Source organism: Gigantopelta aegis, chromosome 9 (assembly GCF_016097555.1).
Source record: "Gigantopelta aegis isolate Gae_Host chromosome 9, Gae_host_genome, whole genome shotgun sequence".
Taxonomy (NCBI): Eukaryota; Metazoa; Mollusca; class Gastropoda; order Neomphalida; family Peltospiridae; genus Gigantopelta; species Gigantopelta aegis.
In genome coordinates this window covers 72,145,975-72,173,453 of record NC_054707.1, presented here as the reverse complement: position 1 = coordinate 72,173,453, position 27,479 = coordinate 72,145,975, and the positions used below count along the sequence as shown (strand labels likewise).

General features: G+C 39.9%; 1 long non-coding RNA gene across 1 annotated transcript; it reads right to left on the bottom strand.

The window, feature by feature from the left end:
- Nucleotides 1–7,437: 7,437 nt before the first annotated feature.
- Nucleotides 7,438–11,864, bottom strand: LOC121380995. Its single transcript, XR_005959029.1, has 3 exons — nucleotides 11,727–11,864; nucleotides 9,741–9,807; nucleotides 7,438–9,065 (listed from the first exon to the last, which is right to left on the bottom strand). It is a non-coding gene; the product is annotated as an uncharacterized LOC121380995 (long non-coding RNA).
- Between the last annotated feature and the right edge of the window lie 15,615 nt (nucleotides 11,865–27,479).

Below are 27,479 nucleotides of genomic sequence, written 5' to 3'. Positions count from 1 at the left end.
GTTGAGTGCGTCGTTAAATAAAACATTTCCTTCCTTCCTTCTTCACTCAAGATTCCAAAATGTATAAATCAATGTTGTTGTTTTTTTGTTTGTTTGTTGTTGTTTTTTTTGTTTTTTTTCTTCTTTTTTTTTTTTTTTTCTTTTTTTTTTTTTTGGGGGGGGGGGGTATTGTCCCCAGAAACATAAGCAAGGTCAAGTTTGGGGGCCTTGAGTCTTTGCTGTACATGATATTATTGTATATACATAAACAATACATAATTAAAGCTATACACTCGTATATAATGCATTTATTAAATAATATGTATATATACTGACAGACAATGAAAACGCAAAACAGATCTTTTTCAATATTTTGTTGTGATTAATGAAAAATATATTTATTGGACTTAAAATACTAATTTATGAGAGGAAGCCATTGATTGGTACTTTTGTCTGGGTTTTAATCCTGGTTTTGTTCTCGTTGCACATACAATAGCAGAAACACACAAAAAGGTGTGAAATGCGTTCACTACATGCTCAATCATGCTGCATGCAATGCACGTGAAATGCCAGTATGTGGACACATAAAAGTCACGTAACGGTGTCATATTCCTCGTCACATTAAGAATGCCACGACTTAGAGAAGAACAAAGGGAGCGAGCGTTGGGCATGGTTCAAGGGGGGACTTCGCAAAGCCAAGTTGCTAGGACCTTCAGAGTACATCCATCAACTATTGGACGACTTGTTGAACGTCATCAACAGACCGGGAGTGTTCGTGATCGACCTCGACCTGGTCAACGTCCCGTTACGACCCCACGCCAAAATCGGCAGATTCGACGACACCACCTCCGTGACCGGTTCAGAACTGCGACGATGACAGCAAGCAACACGATAGGACGTCATAGAAGGCCTATCCATCCGATGACGGTCATCCGTTTAGACTCAGAACGGCTGGTCTCAGATGCAGACGCCCGTACAACGGTAACATCATGACACCGCGACATCGTGCTGCGAGACTACAGTTTGCTATCCAGAATGGTAATCATCCACCAGCCTTTTACCGGAGCATTGTTTTCTCAGACGAGTCCCGTTTCTCTGTCTCCTTTGCCGATGGAAGAGCACGTATGTACAGGAGACTCCATGAACGGTACGCTGACGGATGTGTGAGGGAACGTTATCGGTTTGGCGGCGGTTGTCTGATGGTATGGGGGGCAATCAACTGTGATTTCAGGAGTGATCTCATCATTGTCCACGATGCCCTTACAGCCCAGCGTTATGTTGACGTTATTCTAAGACCAGTTCTCCAGCCACTTTTGCGCCGTCACCGAAGACCAGGAGGTCCCCTTCTGTTTCAACAAGACAATGCTCGTCCACATACTGCAAGAATTACCCAGGCATTCCTGCAACAAGCCGGTATCACCGTTATGAATTGGCCCGCCGTTTCACCGGATTTGATCCCAATTGAACTCATGTGGGATGAGTTAGGACGTCATGTACGTCACCGCCAGCCCACCACCGCGTAAGCTTGCACAGGCATTGCAGGAGGAGTGGAGGAACATTCCTGTTGCTTATTTGAGATGTTTGTGCCAATCCTTTCCCCGTCGTCTTCACGCATGCTCACGGGCCAATGGTGGACACACCAGATACTGACCTCGATAAGGGGGGGGGGGGGGGGGGGGGAGAGGAGGGGTTGAACTTTTCGATTACGAATGCAACTCGATTACTGATAATAACTGGCCATGTTTCCATGTGAATGTATCTCATGAATACCAGTCATTAATGTCATATTACATTATCCATCAATTCATTAATAGTTTGTCGTTATTTGCAATGAAAAGTTGTTTTTGCGTTTTCATTGTGTTTCAGTATACATATGCATGTACGAGTGCGTGAGGGAGCGAGAGAGAGAGAGGGACAGATACAAAGAGAGCGATATATACTGTATATAGAGAGAGCGAGAGCGACAGAGAGAGCGAGAGAGAGAGAGAGAGAGAGAGAGAGAGAGAGAGAGAGAGAGAGAGAGAGAGAGAGAGAGAGAGAGAGAGAGAGAGAGAGAGAGAGAGACGCGGACGTGTGGACTAACAGGGATGAAGACGAAGATAAACGAAAGGGAAAACAAAGGGCGTGAGAAATGCACACTGACGTATTCAATATTAAGATGAAACAGATATGCTTAACATGATACTGTAAAACGGGATATTAGCAATGCAAAAACCTTACATAATTGAAGGGAAAATGCAGACTAGAAAAACGAGTACTAGAAATAGAAATAAAGATGGAAGAAGGGGAAAAACCTTCTTGAAAGATAAATAAGATCAGTGAAATCTTAAAAAGAAAAGAAATTATAGAAAGTTGAAATATCAATGTTGTTTAAACAAAAACCAAGCCTAAAACATAGTATTTCTAAACGTCCAATCAATTATACATTAAAACACACACACACAAGAGCGCACGCACACATACACATACGTGACACGCGTCTGGATGTCTGGATAGCTCAGAACGCATCGTGGTTAGTCAGCAATTTGCAGGCGATTCGGTGCCATAGGTTCGCGTCCCAGCATGGGACAATTTGTGAGGCCAGAAAGGATTTAATTATCCCCTGTGCCAGTGCGTTAATATCTATATACGTAACAGTCAACCTCGACATACATACAATATATAGATATTCATACATCAATACATACATACATACATACATACACACATACATACACGCACACATACATACACGCACACAAGAAGTTGACTCCTAAACATACTAGGCACGCCAGAGTTGTATCCCTTGTGATATAATGAAAACCGACGATATTTCTAAAGACATTTCCCTGTGTGGTTCAAACACATGAAGGAAGGAAATGTTTTATTTAACGACGCACTCAACACATTTTATTTACGGTTATATGGCGTAAGACATATGGTTAAGGACCACACAGATATTAAGAGAGGAAACCCGCTTTCGCCATTTCATGGGCTACTCTTTTCGACTAGCAGCAACGGATCTTTTATATGCACCATCCCACAGGCAGGATAGTACATACCAAGCTGGGGCAAGCTGGACATAAAACGCGAATGGTGCGAGACAGGCTTTTCGTTGATGGCAAGCTGTATGAAGAATCTGACCCACCCCAAGCTGACCCGCGATCTTACCGGGATGTCGTACAAGTAAAGCCTAACAGTAACAGTGCACGCTCTCGAAGGCGTAGTGAGCCCAAGGAACATAATCCTACACCTGCTTCGAAACGCCCGCGAACCCCCTCTACGCCAACATCGGACAACCCCCCTCCACACAGATCGAACGATAGCGCAGAATAGGACAGTGCGGGGGGGGGGGGGGGGGGGGGGGGTATCAACAAAGTATGATGTTTTAAAAATATGTTCATGGAATATTCAACGTGGTGCAGCCGACAAAATCAAGAACGCAGACTTTGTTAAATGATTTGATAACAGTGATATCGTGTTTTTATGTGAATGCTGGTTAAATATCAATACCAAACTAAGCCTTGAAGGCTATAACAGTGAAGAAGTGCCAATGAAGAGATGTAGAGGTGGAGGATTGGTATTACTATATAAAGAATATTTAAATGATAAAATTAAAATTGTGAACATAGAACATGATAGTATAATTTGGATAAGATGTGATAAATCTCTGTTTGTTGACAATGTAGACACTTATATTTGTTTTGTATATTTACCCCCAGATCGAAGTGAATTTTATTCAGTGTTTGATTGTGACTTATTCCAAGTGCTGGAAGAAAATGTTGAGTATTTTAAAGATCAGGGGCACGTTATACTAATGGGTGATTTTAACGGTCGTGTCGGCCACGAGAGTGATTTTATAGAAAATTATAACACACGTTTTGATGATATGGGCTGTGTACCAAAGCATTTTGATTACGAAAGCAATATATATTATAAAAGAAACTCCGAAGACATGAAAGTAAACACCTTAGGAAGATATATCTTAAACCTGTGCATAGCGTCTGGTGTTAGAATATTAAACGGCCGGTCAGCTAGTGATTGCACTGGGAAAATCACATTCTATAACAAAAACGGCACTAGTGTAATAGACTACTGTATTGTAGATAAATATTCTCTAGATGTTACACACGATTTTTATGTTGTAGATTTTAATATTCACTCTGATCACGCACCTATATTCATGTTATTAAGAAAACCGTATGGTATAAATGAATGTACATGTACTTGTAAAAAGGCAAGCAGAACATATGTATATGAGTGGAATGATGATAAAAAAGAAACAACACTTAACAATGCTATGTCTAAACAAGAAGAATTAAGTGCTTGTATTGACGACCTTATTCTTAAGAAGATTTATGTTAATGAGTGTGTAAATAATCTAACAGGGGTGTTACATGATATATTTGACGAGACATGTAAGCGCGAAACTCGAATAGGTAACAAGTGCTCAGTACATAATAACAAACGCGGTATCGTCCGTGAACACAAGCCTTGGTTCAGTGAGGAATGAATGAATGAATGTTTAACGACACCCCAGCACGAAAAATACATCGGCTATTGGGTGTCAAACTATGGTAATGCAAATAAATAAAGTGATGATCAACATCAATATAAAAATTCAAGGTTCAAACAAAAACAGTGTAAAGAACTGTGCAAAAATACAAATACAAATATCAAAGAATTTTACGGACACCGAATTTTACTCTAAACTTCAATTTGTGCTGTATTGGCCATTCTCAAAGAGAATGTTACACCCCTGCACCACGGTGAGGTTACAGCACGCGCAGGGGTGGTTCAGTGAGGAATGCACAAAGCTATACAACAGGTATATGTGCGCTCTCCGGCAATTCAGTTACAACCGTAGCCATTTAAATAGATTCAAACTATCAGATGCTAAAAATAAGTACAAAGTGTTACAAAAGAAACTGCGTTCATCTTACCTAATGCAGGAAGGAAATATGATTGGTACTCTTAGGAAAAATAACCCTAAAGCATTTTACAAAAATTTAGTAAATCTAAAAAAGACCATAACTGTGACATAACAATAGATACATTTCTGAATCACTTTAAAGGGACATTCCTGAGTTTGCTGCGATTTTAAAGATATTATTGACTAACAGAGACTTTTTAACGATTGTAATTACATATCAAATATATTTTTCTGCATAAAATATTAGTGGGTGTATATTAAATGTGTTTCTGATTGTTCTAATATTTGTACCAGGTTAAATTTCATTTTATTTCCTAAAATATAATTTTTTCGTACGTACGAAATTATTTGAAGACGAAATCCAGTTTGGGCATCTTACAAATATCGAGATGACCAGAAACACATTGAATATACAGACAATGATATTCTAAACAAGAAAATATATTTAATATGTAAGCTTAATCGTAGAAATATTTTATTAGTCGGAAACATCTTACAATGCAGCAAACTCAGGAATGTCCCTTTAAAAACCTCGCTTGTTCTACACAAAACGATGATATACAAGGGACTAACGATTGCACTAATCAAGATAACCAAGCCTTATACGAAGAATTAGATAAGCGTATTACCTAACATGAGATCCTATATGTGTTAAGCAAAGCTAAGCGTAACAAAAGCCCCGACATTGATGGCCTATTATATGAGTTTTTCGCTGAATGTAAAGATATAATGCTGCCTATACTATGTAAACTTTTTAATGTTATTTTACACTCTGGCATCTTTCCAGAAAACTGGTGCAATGGCACAATTATTCCTGTGTTTAAAATGAGTGATAAAAACGATGTAAATAAGTATAGAGGTATCACACTTTTATGAGCCACTTAACAAAATTGTTCACAACAATTTTAAATAATAGATTATTGAATGTGAGTTCAACCTACAATATTATATCTGATGCACAGTTTGGGTTTAAGCCCGGGTTTAGCACAGTTGACGCTATTTTTGCTCTGCAGAGTCTTATAACTATTACGCTTGGCAGTAAAAAAAGACTATTGTGCTTTCATTGACTTTAGTAAAGCATTTGATACAGTTGAGCACAAGGCATTGTGGCTAAACATTTATAAATTAGAATTAAATAGTAAGCTTGTAGATGTTGTAAAATCAATGTATGGTCAGATAAAATCATGTGTGAAATATCAGGGAAATATATTTGAATCCTTCTGGTACAAATCCGGTCTAATTCAAGGAGAAGCTCTTTCGCCATTCTTGTTTTCTTTATTTGTTAACGATCTAGAAATGGAACTGTTAAATTCCACCAACCGACTATACCAGTTAAATATGCTTCATCTTTGTCTACTGATGTATGCCGATGATACAGTATTGTTTTCCGAGAGTACGCCTGAATTGCAGAGTATGTTAGACACTTTGTATATATACTCAAACAAATGGAATTTAAAAGTAAATATTAATAAAAGTAAAATTGTAGTATTCAGAAAAGGTGGAAATGTGAAACCTGAAGAAAGGTGGACATACCACGAAACCGATTTAGAAATTGTTGACAGTTTTAACTATCTTGGGTTCTGTCTTCATTATAATGGAAAATTTAATACCGCTCAGAAGGTAATATGCAACCAAGGTAGAAAAGCTATGGCTGCTCTATTTGGTAAAACTAGTAACTATTTCGTAAATGCAGAAACATTACTATCACTGTTTGATACATATGTTAGTAGTATTTTAAATTATGGCTGTGAAGTTTGGGGTTTTAACAAAGCAAATAGTCACGAGATCCTACATTTACAAGTCTGTAAACGTATTTTAGGCGTGAAAAAGAGCACTACTAATATGATGGTCTATTTTGAATTAGGTAGATCACCTTTGTACATAAGTAGGAACACCCGTATGGTTAAATATTGGATACATTTGTTGAATATAGATAACTGTAGTTTGAAAGAGTGTTATAACACCCTATATGACGAATGCATAAGAAAACCACGTTCTGTTAACTGGGTTAGTCAGATAAGAGACCTGCTTCTCACTAATGGTTTTGGTCACATATGGTATAATCAAAATATAGAAAATCGCAATACATTTATATCACTATTCAAAGAGAGAATGACTGATCAGTTTATCCAATCTATGTATGCTGTATTCAACAATTCTCCAAAATGTCTGTTATACAAATTCGTTGTTAATAATTATTGCTTACAACCTTATCTGCAGAAACCTATTGCCTTGAAATAAAAACATATTTTGAGTAAATATAGATTATCTTCCCATAATCTCTTTATAGAAACGGGCAGATACCAAAATATTGACAGGAATAATAGAATTTGTCGTCTGTGCAATATGAATGTAGTAGAAGACGAATATCACTTTGTTCTAGTGTGTCCTTTCTTCAGTAACATAAGAGAAAAATATATTAAACCTTTTTATTACAATAAACCATCAACATTTAAATTAACGCAACTACTGTCCAGCGACAATTCAAAACAGCTAATTAAATTGTGTAAATATTTGAAAACTGCTACCACGCATAGAACAGACAACATTGATATATGACATATGTTATTATTGTATATTATCGCTATGCATGCATTACCCATTTACTATAGAATTTTATCGATTGTAACCCGATGCTACACACCATTCCCCGCAGTGTGCACATTATATTTTTGTAGTTACTGCCAGAAGTAGTAAAAGTTTAAAAACGTTTTATTTTGTTTAACGACACGGCTGGAGTACATTGCTTAGTTATTCATCGACTATTGAATGTGCCCGTAGAAGCACTAGATACCTATTACATTTATTCAAAACCATTTAACCAATTAGATAACATGAAAAAGACTGTCCCCAGTTTGATACCATTATAAATTATTTCTGTCTGATAGACTGTTAATGTATGACTAAAATTACATAATCAATCAGTTTAATGTTTACAATATTACTTCATAATGTTTGAGGTATTAGTAGCTCTAACTTCTCTTTATTTCCTAATATACGTATTCGTACGTATGAAATTAATATAGTGGGAGGTAAAATCCAGTTTGGGCTACTACAAACATTCGGACTACCAGAAACACCGTGTACATACAGATTCTGATATTCTAAACAATAACTTGTATTTTTAATGTGTAAAATTAGTCGTTGAAGGTGCTATGCCAAAGTTGCAATAATAGCGGTTCCCGCCAAAAATATTTATTAATTTGTTCATTGAAACATAAAGTTTATACCTTCAGCTATATTTCTGTAAAAAAAATACAACCAACTAATTCCATTTACTAGTAGAAACAAAATTACTTTCGAGGGGTGGGGGATCTTGAGAGTGTGTCACACGCATTAACTACTAGTTACTAGTGATGTCACTATTTTATGCGTACATATTCAACACACTAATTTTACCACGAATTATCTGCGGTCAACTGACAAAAGAAACAAACAGGGTGAACCTGTTATTTTTAGCCACAAATTATTTGAGAAATCCCTCTTGTCGCCCAGCGCAAGACTTTTAAACATTATTATTCTGGAGTTAATAGTCGAAATATTATGCGGGTTCCATTAATTTGTAGTTATTTATTACTAATAAATGTGAAAATAACGAAAGTTTCAACTTTGACATAGGACCTTTAATAAGGTTCAATTCTTCGACATAGGACCTTTAATAAGTTCAATTTATCTACATACTACTAATATACTAAACAAACTCAGGATAAGAGTAGCTTTCTAAGGTCATGTTTAATATAGGTTTTATGTTTCGCGACCACTAATTCTCAAATTTAAAATGTGTGCTACAAACTCACACGAAGTCCATATAATATACAATACAGCAATACTTTGAACCTTAAAATGCAGAAAACAAAATTGACTTGTTACTTATGTTTAAATAAACACAATTAATATAAAATTTAAGTTGGCGAATGATCCTCAATAATTCCAGATTCGCATGGCACAACCTCTTCTGTTGTTTTAAGGAATACTGTTGGTGATAGTTTCCACACCATTTTTTGTTTGTTTGTCCAACACGTACAACTTGTCAAAAACGATACGAAGAAGTCATTTGGCGCCATCACATCTTGATCCAACATGTTGTCGGAAACACCCGAGGTTTGTTCGTTGATTTTCGTTTTTGTTGTTGTCAGCAGGCTAGTTTGATGATTAACTCGTTCATTTCGAACATCTGTAATGTTAAAAACACGGCAAAATACAATGAAAAATTAAACAAATAAATAAATCTGTATTTAATTATAAAGACTCTTGCGCCGTTGAAACATATTAAATAAGATGCTAACAACTAAAGATTTCGCGTGATCATTCATTATATTAATTATTAAAACTAATTTTTCATTTAAAGAAAGAGTGTCATTATGGTCATGTGAAGAATGCATATGAATAGTAAAAAGTATACGAGATCTTTAAATATCGGACAATACAATGAAACGTGTAATTCATCTTCAAAACAATCTGTACAAAATAAACCAATAGCTAATTAAATATCTATTGAAGAAAAATAGCAAGTTAACTTCGAATACTGAATTGCGGGTACCAGGCGTCAGAGAATTGAAAATATACGTGACCAATTTATCGGTTACGCAGAAATAAATCCATGTAACCCATTTCCTTTTTGCGTAACCCGTTATATCCAAATAAATGGTGCTCCATATTTTGCGCGAAAAAAAAATAGGTTACGCAAAATTAGGTTTGCGTAAGGAACGCGCAAACGAAACGACCGTTCCCGCAATTTTTAGAGGCCTGGGATACAGAATTTGTGCTAATATTTGAAGAGCGAAACCTGTTTCCCAAAGCTCAACATCTAGACAGTATAGCCAGAGACACAATATAACATACAATTTACCTCTGTTAAATGCGCTTCTGGCAGACACAACGGCTTGCAGTGCCAAGAGCATGGTCGAATATTTCTTCTGAAAAACCAGTAAAATCATTGGTATATTATTAACCGTGGAAGCTCACCAACACACTATTTAACACTTTGTTTCTTCCATAACTAGAATTATACTATTCGCATCTACTTATCTGTATATTAAACAATAAACCGGCCTCGGTGGCGCAGTGGTTAAGCCATCGGACTACAGGCTGGTAGGTACAAGGTTCGTAGCCCGGTACCGGCTCCAACCCAGAGCTAGTTCTTAAGGGCTCAATGGGTAGGTGTAAGGCCACTACACCCTCTTCTCTTTCACTAACCACCAACCAACCCACTGTCCTGGACAGACAGCTCCGCAAGGCTCAATGGGTAGGTGTAAACCACTTGCACCGACCAGTGATCCATAACTGGTTCAACAAAGGCCATGGTTTGTGCTATCCTGCCTGTGGGAAGCGCAAATAAAAGATCCCTTGCTGCCTGTCGTAAAAAGAGTAGCCTATGTGGCGACAGCGGGTTTCCTCTAAAAACAGTGTCAGAATGACCATATGTTTGACGTCCAATAGCCGATGATAAGATAAAAAATCAATGTGCTCTAGCGGCGTCGTTAAATAAAACAAACTTTTTTGGACAAACAGACCAGAAAGCTGAGGTGTGTGCCCAGGACAGCGTGCTTGAACCTTAATTGGATATAAGCATGAAAATAAGTTGAACAATATTAAACAATTGCCGATGTATTTTTCGTGCTTGGGTGTCGCTAAACATTCATTGATTCATTCTGTATATTCAAATACACATGTGACGTCACTGTATTGTCTCAACGCTCCATTATTTTTCAGCATTGGAACAATGATTCCATAACTATCCATTACTAAGTTACTACAGGTCCCCCCTAAGTAATCGATACTTAAAATACTCAAAACCTATTATTTATTATTTCCCATTTAATTTTGAATACAACAGTCTGTTTATGTTATTATTCTTTGACACATAATTTTGTTTTGGTCTTAGAAAGAGTTTCCATCTGTTGAAAGGTTTAAAGTTTGTTTTATTCAATAACACCACCAGAACTCATTGATTTAATCATCAACTGCTATTTGATGTCAAGCCGTTGATATAGAGGACACTCGCTACATTTTCCCATTAGCAGCAACGGATCTTATATGCTATGCACTTTCGCTCACAGACAAGACAGTACATACCACGGCCTTAAAACCCGGAAAACGACGCAAAGAAATTGATTCTATGGTTATCAGTATCAGTGTTTTCAAAACTACTAACATATTCATGTGCATTGCATAAAACTGGCTCATATGAAAGCACTGCTATTGATATTTATAAAAATTATTTTTGGCGCATCGTTTTCCTGCATTCCCAAGAAAGCACACACATAGAAAACGGCGCTTAAATAATGTCTACAGTGTACTACTTTAAATAATATGTTGCTCTCCAGCATCTTTCCTTCTCTACGTTAACTACGTACAAAAGATAGAAATCAGTTGTTCGAAGCATAGTTAAATTAACCTGGAGTCTAATATTTTTCATTTAATTATTTTAGCACAAATACAAAATAAACTTTAGATTTCACTGTGTTTGAATATCTTTGATTGTTCTCGTAAACCAGGTTTCGACGTTATGTTTTCAGTTTTTATCAGTATTGATCATAGGCGTACGGGATCCATTTTTTGTAAGGGGGGGGGGGGGGGGGCAGGCTGGCTTTTGTCCGAATTAAACGAATATTGCAGGAATATCTGTATAATTTTTGCCCGAATTTGAGGTTTTGCTCCAACACTGTGGGATAGGGGTGGGTAGGTGGTGTGGGTAGTTGCTCGCCTCCCCTCCTCCCCCTGTATCGTACGCTTATGATATTTATTTAGTCTTTGGTGTTGAAAATTTCTTTTAATCACTGGTTAAAATAATTAACATTTGAACAACAGCCCACAACATTACAGTCATACTTACCTTAAAGAGGCACGTCTTAAAACATTAGTGAACAAAATGCTCAGTTAGTGTCTACACTATTAGAACTGTCGAACTACAACTGTTTCTAATGTACAATTACGTACACTTTATTTCGAAATTATTTAATACAATGTGATGGCAACATGTGGCCATTGGCGCAGATGTTGTTCAAAAAGGTATCATTACTAACATAGCATGACGAATTACAAAGTTCATTGTTGTCTACACCATATATATAATTATGTTTGCGGTTGGCCGCATGTGTTTTTTGCATACGTACGCATGACACGCATACAGTCCGGACCTTAAAACGGGATTACAAATAAAAATTAGACTCATGCAGAATACTAAACATTGCTATTAATCCAACCAGTATGTGTTGAGTGATCTACGTCAGAGGAATGTCTGTGTCAGTATTGAATGTCTGTTGTGCAGAGTTTTAATACCAGTACTGTTAAGGCAACACCACACGATACGAGTGCATCGTACGAGAACAGTCGAATTGATAGCAACTGATTAAATCATAATGTTGTCTTGTTACAATCGGCTTTTCTCGTATGAAGCACGCGTATCGTGTAACGTTGCCTTTAGAATCCTAAAATTACAAAATATTCACGAAGTTATTATTTTTATTTATGGTTACGTAGCCTTAATTTCAGTAATATCTCGAAATATGGATAACAAGCAGAATTTGGGGACTGCAGCTGGTTGAATAGAGTACTTTATATTTTCAGGTAATACTTTTTAGATGAATTAGTAGGTCAAGTGTTCGCATTCTAGTATTTTAAATAATTAAACAAACATGAATGGGAATGGAAAAAACAAATACTGCTTTGTTTTTAGTACACATAAAAAAGAGATATATAATGTTTTATAACTATGTACATACTAATATATTTTCTAGTAATGAATACATATTCAAGTAGATAGACAGACATACACGCACGAACGTACGCACCTATAATCATCCATGCGTACGTACGTACGCACACATACACATACACTTACGTACATGTATACATGCATTCGTGATTACATAATCCTTGGCGGGGCAGGACATGCACATCTTTCGTGAACACCTGATATGCACAGTTATTCATAATGCATGAAAACACAATTGTCTTATGCAGGTTTAGATTTGACTAGCCAGGTTTGGGAGTGGCTGTCCTACATATGACGTAGTAAGGATTCGTCATCCTGGGAAGTGGCAGTACTCCTACAGGCGAAGTAGGAATGATGTACCATCCCTGGGAGTGACAGTCCTCCTACAGGCGAAGTAGGAATGATGAGTGGCAGTCCTCCTACAGACGCAGTAGGAATGATGTACCATCCCCGGGAGTGACAGTCCTCCTACAGGCGAAGTAGGAATGATGTACCATCCCTGGGAGTGACAGTCCTCCTACAGACGAAGTAGGAATGATGTACCATCCCTGGGAGTGACAGTCCTCCTACAGGCGAAGTAGGAATGATGAGTGACAGTCCTCCTACAGACGAAGTAGGAATGATGTATCATCCCTGGGAGTGACAGTCCTCCTACATGCGAAGTAGGAATGATGTACCATCCCTGGGAGTGACAGTCCTCCTACAGGCGAAGTAGGAATGATGAATGACAGTCCTCCTACAGACGAAGTAGGAATGATGAGTGGCAGTGACAGTCCTCCTACATGCGAAGTAGGAATGATGTACCATCCCTGGGAGAGACAGTCCTCCTACAGGAGAAGTAGGAATGATGAGTGGCAGTCCTCCTACAGGCGAAGTAGGAATGATGTACCATCCCTGGGAGTGAGTTGTCCTACAGGCGAAGTAGGAATGATGTACAATCCCTGGGAGTGACAGTCCTCCTACAGACGAAGTAGGAATGATATACCATCCCTGGGAGTGACAGTCCTCCTACAGGCGAAGTAGGAATGATATACCATCCCTGGGAGTGCGTCGTACTACAGGCGAAGTAGGAATGATGTACCATCCCTGGGAGAGACAGTCCTCCTACAGGCGAAGTAGGAATGATGTACTAGCCTGGGAGTGACAGTCCTCCTACAGGCGAAGTAGGAATGATGAGTGACAGTCCTCCTACAGACGAAGTAGGAATGATGTACCATCCCTGGGAGTGACAGTCCTCCTACAGACGATGTAGGAATGATGTACCATCCCTGGGAGTGACAGTCCTCCTACAGGCGAAGTAGGAATGATGTACCATCCCTGGGAGTGACAGTCCTCCTACAGGCGAAGTAGGAATGTTGTATCATCCCTGGGAGTGAGTCGTCCTACAGGCGAAGTAGGAATGATGTACCATCCCTGGGAGTGACAGTCCTCCTACAGGCGAAATAGTAATGATGAACCATCCCTGGGAGTGGCAGTCCTCCTACAGGCGAAGTAGGAAGGGTGTATCATATTGGGAAGTGATAGTCCAATAAGTGAAGTAGGACGGATGTATCATCCTAGAAATGGCAGTCCTCCTACAGATGAACTAGTAAGGATTATCATCCCTCGATTTAAAAAAAAAAACCCTTCTCAAATGATAAATCCTGATATATTGTGGTGTGCTGTTTTATATTTACAAATCAAACAAAAACAGAGAGAGAGAGAGAGAGAGAGAGAGAGAGAGAGAGAGAGAGAGAGAGAGAGAGAGAGAGAGAGAGAGAGAGAGAGAGAGAGAGAGAGAGACAGACAGACAGACAGACAGACAGACAGGAAGGACAGACAAGACAGACAGACAGGAAGAACGTATTACTGGGAATGTAATGGTTGTCTTTATTGTTGTCATATATGGAGGTTTTAAGTAATTTGATGTTTATTTTCCACACACGTCGTTTGTTGTTCGTGTTTGGTGATACCATGCCACGAGAAGGGCAATACGTGCAGCACTTTTGTATTCTAATTGGTTAAATCAACACACATGTCAAAAATCAAACAGGAGTTGCATGCCCAAAAATTTATGGTCAGTCAAAATGTCAAGACAGCGTAAAATGTGAGATATATGATACTTGAAATGTCTATAAAGTTTAGAGTTTATTTTCATACTTTATCATTTGTTAATATTTGCAGTAATCGGACTATTTCGGATCAAAGATTCCTGTATTGGCTAAATGTTAAAAATGGTTTATAGTGAATTTATATCCCTCTATAAAATTAAAGTGATAGCATGCTGCGATATGGTTCGGTAGTTTGTGATGTGATTTGTTGGACAACCTATGTTAACATAACAAGTACCAGTCTATATTAAATTATGATGCCAATAAGTGAATGAAGACAGCGACGAAAATTAAAGTTTGTTTAACGATACACTAATATATGATTTAATCGGTGGTTATCAGATGTCTAACAAAGAGAAATGTGACACTTGGTATCTAGAGATAATGAGTGAAAACTAAATGCTGTCGTATAACGTAGCTCTCTCACTCTCGTATTCTCTCTTATAAACATGATAACACCTACCATAAAAAAGAAGCAGCGGAGCCACTTGAACTCTATCACAATATTCAGAGGAGCAATCTACCTATGCCATTTCTACCTGTACCACTCAGAATCCATACAGATACATAGGCGTAGACACTGGGCTTTCTAATGTGCTGTTACATAGTTTCTACCCGCTCCGTTTTTTCCTCTCTGTCTCTCTGTCTCTGTCTCTCTCTCTCAAACTACAAAACATTTTTACTTGGAAACTGGAATTTCGACGATCATGAAAATGTTGAGATGTTCAAAATGATTTCTCACAAATCTCAATCTCTCTCTCTCTCTCTCTCTCTCTCTCTCTCTCTCTCTCTCTCTCTCTCTCTCTCTCTCTCTCTCTCTCTCTCTCTCTCTCTCTCTCCACTACATACGTTATTGTTTAAGAAGCAAAACATTATTCAAAATAAAATATACTAAAAGGCAAAAGTTATTGTGACATGGATTGTTTGGAGTAATAAATTTGTGAATGGATTTATGGATATAAACCAGAGAAATGTGCATGAAACAGCTCGAAGAAATGCAACCAAACAGTTGTTGCAGCGAGTGTATGCTTTGTGCAAGAAAGATGGAATATTCGGGAGAAATCCTGTCCAGTGTTTACCATAAAAGGCCAGGCATTCAGTCGCAAATCATTGACACTCTGTGCAGCCTTCAGAAGTCCAGAAGTCAGAAAAACATCATTAGTGAACTGTTTGATGCAATTTCGTCATGCCACGCCTCATTGAAAGTGACAGATGGCGAGTCATAGGGATGCTTGAATCTGGGACCTGGCAGCGTAACGTCGCACATCAATTCAACGTCCACAGAAACACCATATAGCACTTATGGCAACGATATCAACAAAACAACCAGGTCAGGGGCCGTCACCGTAGCGGCCGACCACCCGTGACAACTCCTCGCTAAGACACATGGATCCGAACCACGCATCTGCGAAACAGGTTTCAGCCAGCAACCCTCACAGCCCGTACCATCCCTGGCAACAGAGGTGTATCAGCGAGGACAGTCCGATGACGTCAACGCATCTACGACATCCGTGCAAGACGCCCAGCCAGAAGGCCAATCCTGACGCCAGAACATCGACGTCGACGTCTCCAGTGGTGCAGACAACACCTGCGATGGACAGCACGTTACTGGAGACGTATCCTCTTCACCGATGAATCCCGTTTCCTTCTCCACAGATCTGACGGCAGGACAGGTGTCTACAGACGTCAAGGTGAACGTTACGTCACGCCATGTGTTCTTGAAGGGGATCGTTTTGGAGGTGGTGGCGTTATGATATGGCCTGCTCCGGTGCAGCGGTCAACTTTACCGACCGGTTCCGTTGAGCAGGCAAGGGACCCTGTTGTTGTTGCTGCAGCGAAGCGCAAGGCCACTACACCTGCCATCCAGCCCGACACGGACAAGCCGCCGAGCCGCAATCTCCCCCCCCCCCCCCCCAGCCCAGCCGGAAGACGCATGGAAGCTTCAAGTCAAGAAGATCAAGCCAGCGTTCCGGTATTGCGTGCAGGGGGACACCGCCGACCCAGGCAAGCTGATGGGGAAGTTCCTCAACCAGTTCTGGAGACCATTGCAGGATGGTACCGAGTTCGAACTACACCATCTCCGGACCAAGGAAGGTCACTCGGGGCTCGTTGTGACCCACCGGCGCCGAGACTGCTACCGACAAGCGATCCTGCTGTGAGAGATGGATAGCCAGACCATCCACAGGATCCTCAAGGCTATCTTCGGCGCCGGCTACCACCAGGTCATACCAGCTATCATGGACAGGAAGCACGAAGTCCCGAACTTGACGTCAACCTTTCTTAGGACAGGTAACCTCCTTTTTTGGGCTTAGTTGGACTTTACATTTTTTGGCCATCGTTCAAAATTCTTATATTTATTTTTTTGTAAACAGTCCAACACACTTTACTTTGGCGCCCATTCAATTGCTCAAATCACCTTAAAACCTTTTTGGCCGAGCAATTAAAAATACGTTTGGATTTAATTTCTTAATTCAGACATGTGTAGGTTACAGCAGGTTATTATTGTTAGGACTTAGGTCTTTGACCGACTACTAAAAATTATTTTGTTCAAAATTCCGCCCACTTCAAACTTACCCCCGACCCAGACTTAGTCAATGGCGAAAGTCAGAGATTAAGCCTGCGTCAGGCATGCGTGAAACTTTCGTGGCATATACGCACGTTAAATACTTATCCAGTCCAGTCCAAATCCTCCAACAGCACTGCAGGAACTCCGGCTGGTCCTTCCTCAGATCTGGAATGACATTCCCAAGAACCTTCTCTAGCGTTTAGTGGCCTCAGTGAGACGACGGTGCCAAGCCTGTATCAATGTTCAAGGTGGACACACTCGCTACTGACTGTGTGAACTTCGCTCTGGTCCCCCTCCAGTGGTGTGGCTCATCTGCATATGGCAGGTGCGCCCTTTTCATGGACTATTGCTTGTTTCCATACCCTCGGACATTTCTCGTTCTATTGTGTGTCAAAATAACTTTTGCCTTTCAGTATATGAACTTTTAGTGTCATTATTAGTAAGTAAGTTTCAGATTTAATTACATCTATTGTCTGTTATTTCTCTTACGTTCGACTGGTATAAACAAAAAGCAAATAATCCGCAAACTTATAAGTGAACAGTTTCACCGATTCACACAATTTGCGGGCAATTTTCGTTTTTCATACCCCGATGAACGTAAAAGAAATAGCAAACAATCCTTAATAACCCAGGTGAAACTATATAAATATATATGCATGTATAAATCAACTTTATTAAAACGTTTTATTTGAATCTGTCTTAGTGTAGTCACGTATGTTAAAGCAATTGTAAATTATATGAACATTTTAATGCAGCAATCCTGAGTACAGTTTTAATATCCAAGCCTCAGAATATATTACCACGTTTAATGTTCTTCCGGTGGAGCGTCATTATATTTTAATTTATGCTAACTGTAATATTCAGTACAGTTTACATATACAAAAGCTCTCTTAAGGCATATTGTTAATTTGTTTTGTTTAAGGACACCACTAGAGCACATTAATTTTTTAATCATCGGCTATTGGATGTGACAAAATTGGTAATTCTGACATATAGTCCTAGAGAGGAAACCTGTTACATTTTTTTTTAGTAGTAGCAATGGATTTTTTTATATGCACTATCCCACAGACAGGATAGGACATGCCACGGCCTTTGATATACCAGTCGTGGTGCACCGGCTGGAACGAGAAATAGCCCAATGAGCCCATTGACGGGCATCAAGCGAGCGCTTTACCACTGGAATACATCCCGCCCCGGTTAGGTACATTGAAGCACTGAGAGCGTAGTTGCACTCTGTAATCTCATTTTAACTCCTACTGTAAGAAAAATAAAGGGTTATGCTGCTAGTTTCAGCTGTAACGGGAAGCGTCTTTGACATCCTTCTGACACCCAATAACCGATGCATTTTTCGTGCTGAGGTGTCGTTAAACATTAATTCATTCATTGACTTCCCTAGTTCCGTTAACAAAATCTAATTCTATTTTTAGTATAACCTCGAACATGGTTCAAGTATACATATACATATACATCTACATATACATATACATCTACATATACATATACAGGAAAAAGATTATTGACGGTATCGTCAATATCATATATTAGGAATAACAATAATGTATTATGCTCGACAGAGGCTCGCATAATACAATTTTTATTCCTAATATATGATCGCTCTCTCTCTCTCTCTCTCTCTCTCTCTCTCTCTCTCTCTCTCTCTCTCTCTCTCTCTCTCTCTCTCTCTCTCTCTCTCTCTCTCAAATTAAACAAATATTCTGAGAGTACTGCTAAAGCAATACAAGGTCCCTACCGGGACCAACACATTTTGTATCTCATAAGATCAAGGGCCAAGGGATAAATGACTATGAAAGTCAAACTTGATCTGTAACAGTACATAATAACGCTATACACAAAATTTCAGCTTAATATCTTTAGGTATTGCAGAAAAATTCCAGAAAACGATTGGTCTTATCTCCTGTTTTTAAAGGCCATAATTATGTGAAACAAATGGGCAAATCACCATGGACGTCAAACTTGATCTGTAACAGTACGCGATAAAGCTATACACAACATTTCAGCTCACTATCTTGAGGCATTGAAAAAACAAAACAAGGCTGGAACCTATAGTCCCCTCCGGCTGGACCAGTAGGGGAGTAATTGATTGAAACAAAACAAGGCTGGAACCTATAGTCCCCTCCGGCTGGACCAGTAGGGGAGTAATTGATTGAAACAAAACAAGGCTGGAACCTATAGTCCCCTCCGGCTGGACCAGTAGGGGAGTAATTGATTGAAACAAAACAAGGCTGGAACCTATAGTCCCCTCCGGCTGGACCAGTAGGGGAGTAATTGATTGAAACAAAACAAGGCTGGAACCTATAGTCCCCTCCGGCTGGACCAGTAGGGGAGTAATTGATTGAAACAAAACAAGGCTGGAACCTATAGTCCCCTCCGGCTGGACCAGTAGGGGAGTAATTGATTGAAACAAAACAAGGCTGGAACCTATAGTCCCCTCCGGCTGGACCAGTAGGGGAGTAATTGATTGAAACAAAACAAGGCTGGAACCTATAGTCCCCTCCGGCTGGACCAGTAGGGGAGTAATTGATTGAAACAAAACAAGGCTGGAACCTATAGTCCCCTCCGGCTGGACCAGTAGGGGAGTAATTGATTGAAACAAAACAAGGCTGGAACCTATAGTCCCCTCCGGCTGGACCAGTAGGGGAGTAATTGATTGAAACAAAACAAGGCTGGAACCTATAGTCCCCTCCGGCTGGACCAGTAGGGGAGTAATTGATTGAAACAAAACAAGGCTGGAACCTATAGTCCCCTCCGGCTGGACCAGTAGGGGAGTAATTGATTGAAACAAAACAAGGCTGGAACCTATAGACCCCTCCGGCTGGACCAGTAGGGGAGTAATTGATTGAAACAAAACAAGGCTGGAACCTATAGTCCCCTCCGGCTGGACCAGTAGGGGAGTAATTGATTGAAACAAAACAAGGCTGGAACCTATAGTCCCCTCCGGCTGGACCAGTAGGGGAGTAATTGATTGAAACAAAACAAGGCTGGAACCTATAGTCCCCTCCGGCTGGACCAGTAGGGGAGTAATTGATTGAAACAAAACAAGGCTGGAACCTATAGTCCCCTCCGGCTGGACCAGTAGGGGAGTAATTGATTGAAACAAAACAAGGCTGGAACCTATAGTCCCCTCCGGCTGGACCAGTAGGGGAGTAATTGATTGAAACAAAACAAGGCTGGAACCTATAGTCCCCTCCGGCTGGACCAGTAGGGGAGTAATTGATTGAAACAAAACAAGGCTGGAACCTATAGTCCCCTCCGGCTGGACCAGTAGGGGAGTAATTGATTGAAACAAAACAAGGCTGGAACCTATAGTCCCCTCCGGCTGGACCAGTAGGGGAGTAATTGATTGAAACAAAACAAGGCTGGAACTATAGTCCCCTCCGGCTGGACCAGTAGGGGAGTAATTGATTGAAACAAAACAAGGCTGGAACCTATAGACCCCTCCGGCTGGACCAGTAGGGGAGTAATTGATTGAAACAAAACAAGGCTGGAACCTATAGTCCCCTCCGGCTGGACCAGTAGGGGAGTAATTGATTGAAACAAAACAAGGCTGGAACCTATAGTCCCCTCCGGCTGGACCAGTAGGGGAGTAATTGATTGAAACAAAACAAGGCTGGAACCTATAGTCCCCTCCGGCTGGACCAGTAGGGGAGTAATTGATTGAAACAAAACAAGGCTGGAACCTATAGTCCCCTCCGGCTGGACCAGTAGGGGAGTAATTGATTGAAACAAAACAAGGCTGGAACCTATAGTCCCCTCCGGCTGGACCAGTAGGGGAGTAATTGATTGAAACAAAACAAGGCTGGAACCTATAGTCCCCTCCGGCTGGACCAGTAGGGGAGTAATTGATTGAAACAAAACAAGGCTGGAACCTATAGTCCCCTCCGGCTGGACCAGTAGGGGAGTAATTGATTGAAACAAAACAAGGCTGGAACCTATAGTCCCCTCCGGCTGGACCAGTAGGGGAGTAATTGATTGAAACAAAACAAGGCTGGAACCTATAGTCCCCTCCGGCTGGACCAGTAGGGGAGTAATTGATTGAAACAAAACAAGGCTGGAACCTATAGTCCCCTCCGGCTGGACCAGTAGGGGAGTAATTGATTGAAACATAATATATTTTATTGTTTTGTAAAGAACAGATGGATTGGACACAAGTTATACAACTTACTAGGCCTTCTTCATAACACATACATTTTACGACAGTAATATATTTTATTGTTTTGTAAAGAACAGATGGATTGGACACAAGTTATACAACTTACTAGGCCTTCTTCATAACACATACATTTTACGACAGTAATATATTTTATTGTTTTGTAAAGAACAGATGGATTGGACACAAGTTATACAACTTACTAGGCCTTCTTCATAACACATACATTTTACGACAGTAATATATATTTGCAATTTACATAGGAACAGAAATAATAACAGGTATTCACAGTCCAAATGAAACAACATTTCATGACTACACGTCGTGTCTAATATATCACCACTGGTAGGCGTGACCTTATTTAACGTACCATTTAAATGCTATTTGGAATACTGCTACCTATAAATAGTTTAGATGGGCAATGAACAAAAACAAAATGGCGACGAGACTTGTAGGTCCTAAACCGTTCTGAAGAAGCTATACCCCTCCAAACCCAAACCCAACCCCCCCCCACCCTCTCCCCCCCAAGAAAAGAACAAAAACAAACCCAAACAAAACAACCCCCTTCCGCCCCCCCCCCCCTCCACACACAAACATTAAAAAACCCCAAATCTACTGGCCCTTAACTAATTTTGTTAAGTATACATGCATTTTAGTTTTACGCATCCGTTCAATGTTATTATAGTGCATTTATGTTCTGAGATAGTTTATTATTATTTTATTTTTTTTATTAATCATCGGCTGTTGGATGTCACACAGATGGTCGTTGTGACACACGGAAAACCCGCTATATTTTTCCATCAGCTGCAAGGGATCTTTTCGAATACATGACAGCTCATACCACGACCTTTGATATAGCAGCCAGCCGTGGGGCACTGGTTGAGACGGGAAATACCTAATCAGAGAATAGACTCATCGAGGGGATTGGATCGTTCGACCAAAACACATCAAGCGAGTGCTTTGACGACTGACCTAGCTCCCGTCCCATCTGAGAGAGAGAGAGAGAGAGAGAGAGAGAGAGAGAGAGAGAGAGAGAGAGAGAGAGAGAGAGAGAGAGAGAGAGAGAGAGAGAGAGAGAGAGAGCCAAACAGAGACAGAAACAGAGAGATAGAGAAAGAGAGACACAGAGAGACACAGTGAGAGAGAGAGAGAGAGAGAGAGAGAGAGAGAGAGAGAGAGAGAGAGAGAGAGAGAGAGAGAGAGAGAGAGAGAGAGAGATAGATTTACTTATGGTATTACTAAACTAAATAACTTCCGGCTGGGTCAAAGTTCGAGGTGCATCCAACTTTTGATAGAGAAATAAACACAAGTCCTGTGATTAGTGATAAATGAGAGTGTGTTGGTTTTAAAACAAATAGTTTAATCTGGGTAAAGAAAATATGCAATTTTATTTCATCTAGTACCACTGTGTCAAGTAGCGACATGTGTTTGAAACACGTATGAGGTACCTGTAAAAAACAAGTCCTCGAATTTTGTGTGGAACTAGGATAGTCACAGACACTACCCGTTATTTCAGAAATGAGCAGCCTGACCCCCAATTTTTTTCTGATTCACTTTAAGGGTGAGATGTGGGAGTATTTATATCCGTGACATTTATTTTGAGTTTTAGCCACATATGTTACTATTGTCGTCTATGGGGTTTGATTTGGTAGAATACACCCTTAATGCTGGCCCTGGTCTTTGTGCATAGGAAACGGATCCAGTCTTTTGAAGTCGTAGCCTCATCCACCCAATCACACTCTGACTGACAATGAAGTGCCTCGCGACTCTCGTTGACTGTGTTCAACCTGGCCTCAGATTACAGTTATCTTCCCATTTGGAAATCCGGAAATTTGTCCGCGCAAGTAGTCTGCTGTTTGACTGTGATTATGTCATGACAGACAGCTATGAAGTGGCAACTATTTGACTGAAGTGACAGGGGAGAGCATGTAGTTTGTAAACATGTGTAACGTGTTGACATTGAAGACTTGTTTGTGGTAATTCCGGCCCATGCAAAAGTAGTGCTTTTTGTGTAAAATGGGTGTACTCCGGCCAGGTTTAGAGGGTGTGTTTGTTTAAACTAATATGCTGGGAGAAAGAGCTGGACGACAGGGTTGTCCTTTTCAGGGTATGTGTCCCCCAGGCAGGCAAAGGTACATACAAACATCCACGGGCCTGCTGATAAAAATGTTATAGCCACTAAGGCTATATAAAAACATATAGTAAAATGAATTGTGGTCTGTGGCCTGATATGTATCCGACCTACTCCATTGCCCTTCTCAACATTAGCCTAAACACGACGCATTTTTAACTGACGTGTGCGTGAATATGTAGATGGCAATCATGCACACTTTTATACCCATGGTGAGAACGCATTGCACGGGCACAACATACAGAATTTCAGACATGGGTGTGTTGAGACAACCCATTTGTTGGGGTGATAGTAGGTACATGTGTTTGCACAGCGTTTACCATTTCGTTGTGGCCTATAACCGGAAGTATCATTACTCATACTGAAATCCAAATGCTACTTAGGAAACCACTCTGGGCCTAAATCACGAAGGCCATACATTCCTTCTTTCATAATTAGTGTGTTGCACGACGGGCATCGTTAACATGTGTAGTACTAACAATATGAGTGACGCGGTGTATATATCAGCATAATAACAAAGGAATGCTTCGGTTCTTAAGTTGGGAATACAGGACCCTTTCTCCGCCCACTTTTTTCTGCGGATTGGAGAGGGAGGGGGAAGAGATTTAAAATGCGGTAAAATAACACAAGACGGTAAAGTACGAACCCGTCTCCACTCAAACCCCTTTAGATAGTTTTGGGTCTTCCCGTCATCAATATTAGTCACACCCGCACACCCATCAACAGGGCTCGAACTTGAGAATTTATCACCCATGGCAATTAAAAAAACAAATTGCCGTCGATGAAAGGGCCGACCGACGGCAATTTTGAGTATGTCGATGGCAAATTTGTTAAACTGACTTTTGCAGCAAATAAATTTATTTGAAAGGGTATTTTTCTCATGTACTTTAGTCATATTTCTTCAATGTATGTGCATAAACTTCATTAATCAAGAATTTATTACAAATGGAATCATGGACTACTAGTATAAGATAACATTTAACGGAACCTGGTGTTTGTGAGACGAAGTTGATCAAGTTTTCGGTGAATATGACATAAAAAGTGTTCTGTGGATGACATTAAATTGTACCTACAGGTATATAGTGTTCTTGCTGGGTAAAAATTAAAGGAGGATGGTCGCGCAGCTCCCACCCCACCCACCAATAACCCCCTCCCCCCCCCAAAAAAAAAAAACTCAACTGAAAAGCAAAAAAACCCACTAAAAAGCAAAAAAACACAACCTGAAAAGCAAAAAAAAAAAAAAAAGGAACGGTTTTTTACCGTATATCGTTGTGAGTTGGTCAACTTTGAGGAAATTCATGTCCCTTATTTTGCACCTTGATATCTGGTACTGAAAAGTTGGTACGATATATATCTTTTGCAACTGTTAGTTAAAACGTAGTTCAGATAAAACGGAGTGTCGGTCTGACATTCACGGGTATTCGTTTTGCTAAACCGATTAAAGTTTTAATATTATTATTTTAATAAAGATTTTAAGATATCTGAAAAATAATAAAGAAATATTTTAAAGCGATCCGCTACTTTAGGATAACATTTTTCTGGGGATTTTCATTTCCATCTTCATCAAGTGAATAGATCACATTGATATTGTCAGCTGATAAAAAGTAGTTTCGTTTTTGTAAAGGCAGTGTATATATTATTTGGCACCAAAAATAAATGATTTTAATAATGAACACTACCACTTCCGTTTTTATAAGCGGTGATATCCCCCTCCCCCCAAAAAAAAAAAAATAATAAAAAAAAAAAAAAAATAATAATTAAAAAAAATAAAAAATAATAATAAACGTTTCTAATATGTTATAAGGAATTGCTGAATAAACAAATGACAGTAAGTAAAAATCATCAGTTACGACAAATTAAATCTGCAACTGAGGTTAAAATATCAGACATGAGTTAGTGGACATAAAAGACAGAATGACCGTTCTGATCACGTGACAAAGTTGGCGCCAAATACGGTTACGGTAACGCTTGTTTCCTTTGATGTCCAGTGTGCAGACTGATCGATGTTTTTCAGTGTTAAAAAAAATGTGCATCTGAGCTGGGTGCTGTAAATTATAACAGGATACCGAAATATAAAGAGGGGCGCAGAAACAACAAATGGGGCGGCATATCACGAAAGCGACGAGGAAAAATGCAGTGAGAACGTATATTATACAACAACACATGGTATGCGCATGACTAAATATAGTTCCATCGCGTGGTACTAAGCGCCCATTAATTCCAACCAGGATCCAAACATCCGTGTTCATACATGTTTATACATTTTGCCGTCGGTCAGGAGCTTTACCGACCGACGTAATTTTTATCCGACGGCACAAAAGTACCATCGGTGACGCCCCCACCCGACGGCAGTTTATTGCCGTCGTTGCCGCCGTTAAGTTCGAGCCCTGCATCAAATTTCATAATTCTGTCCAACGGACCTGTTACAGCATGATGAAATGGCTATAAAATGTGCACCATAAACTTGCTTTAATATTTTAAAAAGCCCCATAACATGTAATCCTGTTCTCCATACAGGTTTTATGTCAGGAATAATGAAAACGTCAGCACAGAACCTGCGTCACAAAGTCGCAATATCTGGACAATAAAACTGACGTTACAGGTGATGCACGTAACAACATGACAAACAACACAGCAAACAATTAACATTTAAACATATAATACAAAGCCAGGAGTAAAATCTATGTCAGTTACATTGTAATAAGCAAGGTCGTTTTAAAAGTTAGCGATCATTACGACCGCGTCTCCTTTTCATTTCAACTTATTTTCTTGCTTATATCCAATTAAGGTTCAAGCACGCTGTCCTGGTCACACGCCTCGGCTATCTGGGCTGTCTGTCCAGGCCAGTGGGTTAGCTGTTAGTTGTTAGTTGTTAGTGAGAGTGAAGAGGGTATTGTGGTCTTACACGGGGGTGGGACGTAGCCCAGTAGTAAAGCGCTCGCCTCATGCGCGGTCGGTCTAAGGTCGATCCTAGTGCACGGCGCACATTAAGTCACTCTCTATGTCCGTTCGGACTAGGGCCGATCCGCGTCGGTGGCCTATTGGGCTATTTCTTGTTTCAGCCAGTGCACCACGACTGGTATATCAAAGGCCGTGATATGTTCTGTCATGTCTATGGGATGATGCATATAAAAGATCCCTTGCTTCTAATGGAAAAAAACCTGTAGCGGGTTTCCTCTCTATGACTATGTCAGAATTACCCAATGTTTGACATTCAATAGCCGATAATTAATAAATCAATGTGCTCCAGTCGTGTCGTTAAACAAAACAACGTTGGTCTTACACCTATCCATTTAGTCGTTCTGGGTGGGAGCTTAATGCTGCATAGAAAGATGAATTCTAGAAATACAACCCCAATGGACATCGCGATCTTTATCACTTAACATAAAAGTGGCTATATATACGGCGGCCGGGTATGCAGAAAAGTCGCAAATATATACGGCGGCGGTGTATGTAGAGAAGTGGCTATATATACGGCGGCGGTGTATGTAGAGAAGTGGATATATATACGACGACCGTGTATGTACAGAAGTGGCTATATATACGGCGGCCGTGTAGATATTCTCGGCTAGTGAAGGCTTGCTATCATATTGTGAAGTGTGGGGATACCACAATGCTGCGGATATCGAAAAGGTATATGTGGACTTTTGTCGAAAAAAACCCCTAACATGATGGTATATTCTGAATTTGTCCGATTTCCATTAAAAATTCTCCGTAAATTCAGAATGATAAAATATTGAAACTTCAATAGACGATGTTAATCTTCCTAGATTTAATTGGGCCATTAGTCAGGTAGCCAATGCTGGATGGTTTGGTCAAAGTGAATGAATGAATGAATGAATGAATGAATGAATGAATGAATGAAATGAATGTTTAACGACACCCCAGCACGAAAAATACATCGGCTATTGGGTGT